This window comes from Neofelis nebulosa, chromosome 11, assembly GCF_028018385.1.
Source record: "Neofelis nebulosa isolate mNeoNeb1 chromosome 11, mNeoNeb1.pri, whole genome shotgun sequence".
Classification (NCBI taxonomy): Eukaryota; Metazoa; Chordata; class Mammalia; order Carnivora; family Felidae; genus Neofelis; species Neofelis nebulosa.
Window position 1 is genome coordinate 83267831 of NC_080792.1, and position 7742 is coordinate 83275572.

At 46.8% G+C, this 7742-nt stretch overlaps 1 non-coding gene across 1 annotated transcript; it reads right to left on the reverse strand.

Annotated features, from left to right (window-relative positions):
- Positions 1-2371: 2371 nt before the first annotated feature.
- Positions 2372-2456, reverse strand: TRNAR-UCG (transfer RNA arginine (anticodon UCG)). The gene has a single exon. It is a non-coding gene; the product is annotated as a tRNA-Arg (tRNA).
- Positions 2457-7742: the final 5286 nt, after the last annotated feature.

A 7742-nucleotide genomic window follows, 5' to 3' on the forward strand; every position in this document is an offset into this window, starting at 1 on the left:
TTCACCCATGGCTGAAAGATGTGGACCCCTTGGGTCAGGGGAAAGTACAGGTCACCAAGAAATAGGGTAGGAAGCCATCACCTTCCTTCTTCTAACACTTGGTGTGGAAAGCATTGGTCTCACATTAACTTGAAAAGCAGACCATGTCGTTAGCTGGGGTGAAGATACGGTGGGAACACGGGGTGGGGGGTGTGTGGGGGGGGCTTGTCGGTTATGAGTACATTACCCGTGAGTTACTATTGTCTTCCTTCTCATTCCCAAACACAGCAGAGCTCTCTGCTTGAGATTGCCGGTCTCACAGGCTATCATGACCTCCAAGGTATCTTTGCTCCAATAGGTGGGCGGATTCTTGACTAAACACCCTAGAAGACCTGGCTTGGTGAGTGCTTGGGAAGTTCTTTGCACGGCGTTTTGAAATCTAGGGTTTGGGAGGTGGAAAGCCAATCGGAAAGGGAAGAGCAGCCCCAAGAAGCTTCTGTCTCTACTGGCTGCCACTGGGGACCTGAACGTTTGGCTACAAAACAACACAGGAATCTGCTCAGCGTGGAGATCAGTGTGTTAGGTACAAAAAACAAACCAAAACCAAAAAACAATTGTAAGGGCGCCTGGGTGGCTCAGTCAGTTAAGCCTCCGACTCTTGGATTCATCTCAGGTCACGATCTCACGGTTCGTGAGTTCGAGCCCCGCATCGGGCTCCGTGCTGAGAGTGCACAGCCTGCTTGGGATTCTCTCTCCCTCTCTCTCTCTGTCCCTCTCACTCTCTCTCTCTCAGAATAAATACACTTAAAAACATAGTTATAAATAATGATAAAAAATATTAAATACTAACATAATAAAAACACCTCATTACTACTAATAATAATATCAAGAATTGTTCTTTATAATCATATCTGTAGACTATTTAACATATGCCTGGATTTGACTATGATAAAAATATCTGATAGTAGATAGTGAGCACGGGCCGTGTTCCAGAACTGTCCTCAGACCTTCACATATATGAAATCATTTCCATGCAGTTCCATGAGGCAGGTACAAGTGATGTCTTCATTTTGTTTTTGAACAAACCCTCTTGCCCCCTGATCTATGCCACCGTCTTATCATGTACTAACCTGCTGCGTAAAGTCTATTTCTGGGCTCACTCTTTTGTCCCTTCGAGCACATTCTGTGGAGTCTTCGGCCAATGCATACAATTTGATGATTGTACCTCGATAGCATGAGTATCAAGAAAGGCAAATACTTTCACCTTTGGAAAGAAATTAATGGCCAATCCCATGCATTTAGCCATCTAGATGGTCTTGCAAACAAGGTACCTTGGCATTGTCCCATCCTTAACCTGCGTCTCACCAAAGCATCGCATTGTACCTTAAGCAGCCTGGAAGAAATGACATATTTTACAAGGTTGAATCGCTTCATTTGAGCCCATTTTTTAATGTGTCCATTAAGAAGGTTTGGTAGTTTTCTGCATGTGGGTCGGATACGTGTTCTATTATGGTTTTCTCTAGGCGTTTTATGAAAATTGTTGCTATTTTGGCTGAATCTTTTTTACTTTCTTAACCGCTGTTTGCGGCTGTTTAAGAAGCTATTGATTTGTGAATGTTTAATTCGGTATCTGGCAACACGACTGAGCTCTGTATTGGGTTTTGATGTTTTTTAATGGTTTCCTTTATGTTTTCAAAGGTAGAATATTGTCATCTGCAACTGATATTTTCCTCCTTTTCATGTCTATTTGTCTATTTTTTATTTTGGCTATATAAATTCTTACATAGCCTAGGCCTTTCAGGAAAAATGTTAAATGTTAATGGCGACGGTGAACATCATTGTCTTATTTAGATTCCAATAAAAATACTTGTAGTGAGTTACCATTAAATGACATCGTGGGTGTGGTTTTGAGATAGATAATCATTAGAATGTTGTTGTTTTTTTTTAAAGCCATCTTTCCGTTCCAAGTTTTCTGAAAGGATTTTTGGTGAATGGATGTCTTTTTTTTTTTTTTTTTTTTTTGCAATGGCCTTTTATGAATCTATTGGGGTTATTATACATTTCTACCTTGCCTGTTAAACAAGCTATTTTATATTGTATTCCTAAAACAAACTCTCCTTAGACATGACAGGTCATCCTTTTAATAGAGTATGTAATATAGTATTTAAATTAATTATTAATAAACTAAGTGTTAATAAATTAATTAATTAAATGAGGCTTTTGACATCCGTGATTCTAGGCTAGATTGGTCAAAACTGGCTTTTAATTTTTTTTTTTTTAACGTTTATTTATTTTTGAGACAGAGAGAGACAGAGCATGAACGGGGGAGGGGCAGAGAGAGAGGGAGACACAGAATCCGAAAGAGGCTCCAGGCTCTGAGCTGTCAGCACAGAGCCCGAGGCGGGGCTCGAACCCACCGACCGTGAGATCATGACCCGAGCCGAAGTCGGACGCTCAACCGACTGAGCCACCCAGGCGCCCCAAAACTGGCTTTTAAAATTGGCTGCTAAATCTCCCTTGGAGAGAATGTTTTTGAATATTGTTCTCCAAGAAACTTGTTCTATTTTAGCTCTCTGCTTCTCCAGCCAGTCTGATACTTCCCAGAATGTTAACCCTTTTGTTGAGACGTAAATTAAGGGTGTGTGTTTGTCCGGTATACTGTGTATTTTAAAAATAGTCTCATGCAAACCATATATCTGAGAGTTAGGATCCAGAACATATAAGGCTTAGACCTCAACAGCATAAAGCCCAACTCAATTAGAAAATAGGCAGAGGAACGGAATAGACAGTCCTCCGGGGAAGACATTCAAATGGCCAGCGGGTACATGGGAAGGTACTCAACATCGCTAATCTTCAGGGAAATGGAAACCCTGAAAGCCACAATGTGATATCGTCTCACCCCTCTGAGGATGGCTGTTTACCAAAACAAGCAAAAGATAACAGGTGTCGGTGAGGATGTGGAGAAAAGGGACCCCTCGTGCACTGGTTGGCGGGAACGTAAATTGGTGTCGCCAACTGTGGAAAACAGTACGGAGGTTCCTCAAAAAAATTAAAAATAGAGCTACCGTATGATCCAGCAATCCCACTTTTGGGTGTGTAACCAAAGAAATTGAAATCGGGATCTCAAAGAGACATCCTCATTTCCATGTCTACTGCACCATTATTCACTGTATCCAAGACCCGGAGGCGACCTAAATGTCCACGAGTGGATGCATGGATAAAGAATGTGTGATATTTGGGGCGCCCGGGCAGCTCAGTGGGTTGAGCGTCCGACTTCGGCTCGGGTCATGATCTCGTGTTCCATGGGTTCAAGCCCCGCGTCGGGCTCTGTGCTGACGGCTCAGAGCCCGGAGCCTGCTTCAGATTCTGTGTCTCCTTCTCGCTCTGCCTGTCCCCCGCTCGCACCCTGTCCCTCTCTCTCTCTCTCTCTCTCTCTCTGAAAACATAAATAAACATAAAAAAATTAAAAAAAAAAAGAATATGTGATATTTACATATATATTGGCATAGTATTCAGCCCCCCAAAAAGAAGAAAATCCTGCCATTTGTGAACCTGGAGGACATTATACTAAGTGACACAAGCCAGGCACAGAAGCACAAATACTACCCAGTACCACTTACCTGTGGAATCTAAAATAATCGAACTCATAAAAACAGAGAGTAGAATGGGAGTGGCCAAGGGCTGGGGGAGGGGACCCAGGGAGTGGTCGGTCAAAGGGTACTAAGCTTCAGTTGCACAAAATTAGGAAGTCCAGAGACCTACTGTAGAGTATAGCGCCTACAGTTCGCAATACTACATCGTATACTTAAATATTTATTTGCGAAGAGCGTGGGAACTGCTCTCATCGCACACGCCTGCACACAAATAACAAAGAGGGCTGGAAGAAACTTTTGGAGGTGACAGCTATGTCTACGGCATAGATTTGGGTGGTGATGGCAAGGGTGTACATTTCAAATTCGTCAAGTTGCACACATCAGATTCTTACAGTTTTTTGAATGTCAGTCATTCCTCGATAAAGTGACTTTCAAGACCCTCATGTCTCTATATCTTTCTTTCTCTTTTCGAATATTATTTACAGTTTCTCTGTTCTCTCAACCGGATCTAGTTTGTAAATACCAACACGATTCAATACTTAACAAATATCAACAACAGCTACGAAGGTTCCAGACACCATTCTTAAAACTTGACACGTAAGAACTCATTTGAAGCTCACAACAATACTAACAGCTAGGTGTTATTATTTTGTCCAATTTACGGATGAGGACATAGAGACTCAGAGCGGTTAAGGGACTTGCACAAGGTCACCCAACCAACACGTGATGGAGCTGGAATCCAAGCCCATATTCCTTGACTAAAGATCCTGGATACGTAGTGCCTGATATGCCATGAGTCAGTGAATATTTTCAAATTTAAACGTAGAGAAATTGATGTTGCTGAAAAGCAGAAGGAGAGTAAAATGATAACGGAACCGTTAAATAGTTCGATGGCTTGCCTTCCCCCACTTTCGGGAGAGTTGATCCCAGGGACTTTCACATTCACTTCATTCATTCATCCATTCAACTTACTATTTGCTAAATATTTATCAGAAATTTGTTGTGCTTCTGGTAACGATCCAGGCACTCATCCGCGGGTTTGAGATGCATTAGATAAGCAAACAGGCAACAGTCCCTACCCTGGTGACCCTTACGTTTTAGCCATCAGGTTGGGAGCAGGGGGAGGAAGGAGATGGAAAAACTTCTTGCCAAAAAGTAGTGTAGAGCATGGCATTTGGGTAAATGGTTAGTTTTCTTCGATCCTGCTGTGCATATTTCCAGTTAGCTTTCTTGATTCCATAGCTGTTCTCATTCTACAAATACTTAAGTAACTATCATGTGCTGGTCCTTGGAGTAGGGGACCAAACAAGCCCCAGATGAGGGAGCCAAGGCTTGGGAAGTTTCCATGCGGCCAGTGTCCCACAGTGAGGAGGTGGGAGAGCCGGACAGTGCCCTCTTTTGTGTGAGTCTCAACAGCGAATTGAAAACCGGGTCCCACGGCTCCCACATAAGCACCCCGCACAGAGACAGAACCAACCCGAGTTTGCTGTGTCAGGGAACGATACAGTTCGCGCACTTCGGGGAGGTGAGCCCCGGGAACGTTTTACAGAAATGCAATCATCAAACGCTTCTCCGAGAACAGATGAAATTGACCTCATTGCCCACAGGAAGCAGGGACATTTTGCTGGTACCAGGAGACCTTTAAATAATGACGTGCACGCTCCAGGCTCTCTAAGATTGAAAGAGACAGGCATCCCAGCGGCTTTGGCTGGGCCTCACCTCCCCCTCCGGTCATCAAGGCAAACTCGGGCTGCAGACGGGACCCGCTGCCTTCAACACGGGCCTTGCATTAGATGCGTGTCAACAGAGATTAGCTCAGCCCCACACGCCGCCATTCGCCATTTGTTAGGCCACCTTCACCAACCCCGTAATCTAATCTCGGCTGGAACAGTGCCTCTTCCAGGTTAAATGCATTAAAGGAGCGGGGGGCGGGCGGCTGCTCAGGGCGCCGTGGCCTCTCTCTTTCTGACAAGTCTGACCCCACTCCAAACCCCTCTTCCCCAGAGACGCCAGGGGTCAGAACCTCCCCGGTGTGGAAGAGAGCACACTCGAACCGAAAGATGAGAGGATATTGGAAACATATTCCGCAGGCCTCCGTGCTTTGGAAATCCAAGAAGAACAGGAGGTGACAAGTTAAAGCTTTCCCTGCTGGAACTGTTTTGCCTTTTCCAGGTTTCAGCAAGAACTTGATAGAGACGTCGGTGGGGTGGGTGGGAGAGGCGAGGAGGAAGCGGGGAGAGTCCCAGAGCAGATGGTACCTGAAGGAAGGGGAGGGATGCTTTAGGCACCTTTCCTGGAAATTTATGGGGGGCGGCTTTCCGCGGCCCAGCTCCATTCCGGCTACACGTGTCTCATAATCGTGTCATATTTCTTAGGCAAATAAATGTTTCATCGGCCAATCTCACCTTCCCTTTTGCTTGGAGCTCCCCTGGAACCCTGACTCGGTTTCAGAGGGCGCATATCTGCGTGGCTGGTGCTGAATGGGTGATATATATATATATATGGTGGTGCATCCTCTTTCGAGGCTTGACCTAAAATCCAAAGGTCTCCACTCCTTTTTGTCTGCGTTTTTGTCGCACGATGTGATTTGTGTAAGCATCATCTGGCATGTTACTGCGGGGAGCGGTCGATCATTCTTTCTCATCACCTCGTCAGATTCCGCATCGTGTGACTGCGTCACAGTTATCCCTCCATCCTACTGTTCGTGGGCAGGTGGGGAGTTTGGGACTCTTAAAAGTACCACGGCTATGAAGGGTGCAGGTCATACCTTTTGGGGAACACGTGCGTGCGGTAGAAAGTGCTTTCTTGAAATCACAAAAAACCGATCGCCCCTCTCTTACCAGCGCGTCAACAGACCTTCATGGCCTTTAAGGAAAAGGCCCGTCTCCTTACCGTGGCTGCCGAGGGTCGGAAGCATCTGACCTCTGCTGATTTGTCCGCCCTGACAGCAGGTGCCAGAGGGGTGCCGTCAGGACAGAAACGAGTGGAGGGGCGCCTGGGCGGCTCAGTCGGTTGAGCAGCCTACTTTGGCTCAGGTCCTGATCTTGTGGTTCGTGAGTTCGAGCCCCACGCCGGGCTGTGTGCTGATCCCTTTCCCACCACTCTCTCAAAATAGATAGATAGACAGATAGATAGAAAGAACGAACCTGCACCAACCTCCTTAACAATTTCGACAACAGGGACTAGAATCTCAAATGCTTAAAGGGGTCCCGGGAGGGGAAAATGAGGGAGGCAAGCTAAGGGCACAAGGAGGAACCTGGAGGATCGGAGAGAGCCGGAAGGCGCCGGAGAGACCCTTCTCGGGAGGGACAGGGTCTTCGTCTTCATTGTCATCACGGGACCTGGAACCTGGTCAGTCCTCATTAAATATACGCTACCTTCTTTTTTTTTTTTCCCTTACGTTAAGGCTGAGCATTATTTCAGGTTTATTGTCTACTTCCTATTTTGTTGAGACAATCGACAAAGGACATTATATTAGGGTCAGGTGTGCAACAGAATGCTTCAGTGTTTGTCCACATCATGGGACGATCACCTCAATGAGTCTAGTTAACATCCGTCATCACCACACAGGCCGCCTCCCTTTTATGGCAGGGACCCAGGTCTCACCTGGTTTCCAAAGGGTCAGCGGAGCAGCTCACGTGTGGGGTACGATCCCTACGCCTGCCCCAGTGTGTCCTAGACCAAGGTTACCAAGGATCGGGAAAGCAGGGTGCTTGACGACGCAGCTAAAGGCGAAGGGAGACAGACACCCTCTCGGCATCGTGCAGAAGGGACCGGTTAGAGGGACCGGCAGCCATGCTTGGAGGTGACGCTTCCCCCCACGCCCCACCGCGCCCCATCCGGCAGTGGCCGCAGGGGATCCGAATCACGGCCAACCTGTGGCAGGGGATGAGCAGGTGAGGGGGCTCCAGTGAGGTGAGAAAGGTGTGGAGAGGGCTGAGCCATGTGGACGGATGGAAGACAGAGCCCAAACGCGCCTGAGGCATACCTGTTCACTGGGGCTGTGACGAAGGCCAGGTAGGGCCTCTTGGGGGACGTGGCTTTTGAACTGTTAACCACGGAGAGGTAGCTATGTGCCAGAGAGAAGCGTCCCGGGCAAAGGGCGCCTGGGGGGCTCAGTCTGTTAAGCATCTGACCTCGGTTCAGGTCATGATCTCATGGTTCATGGGT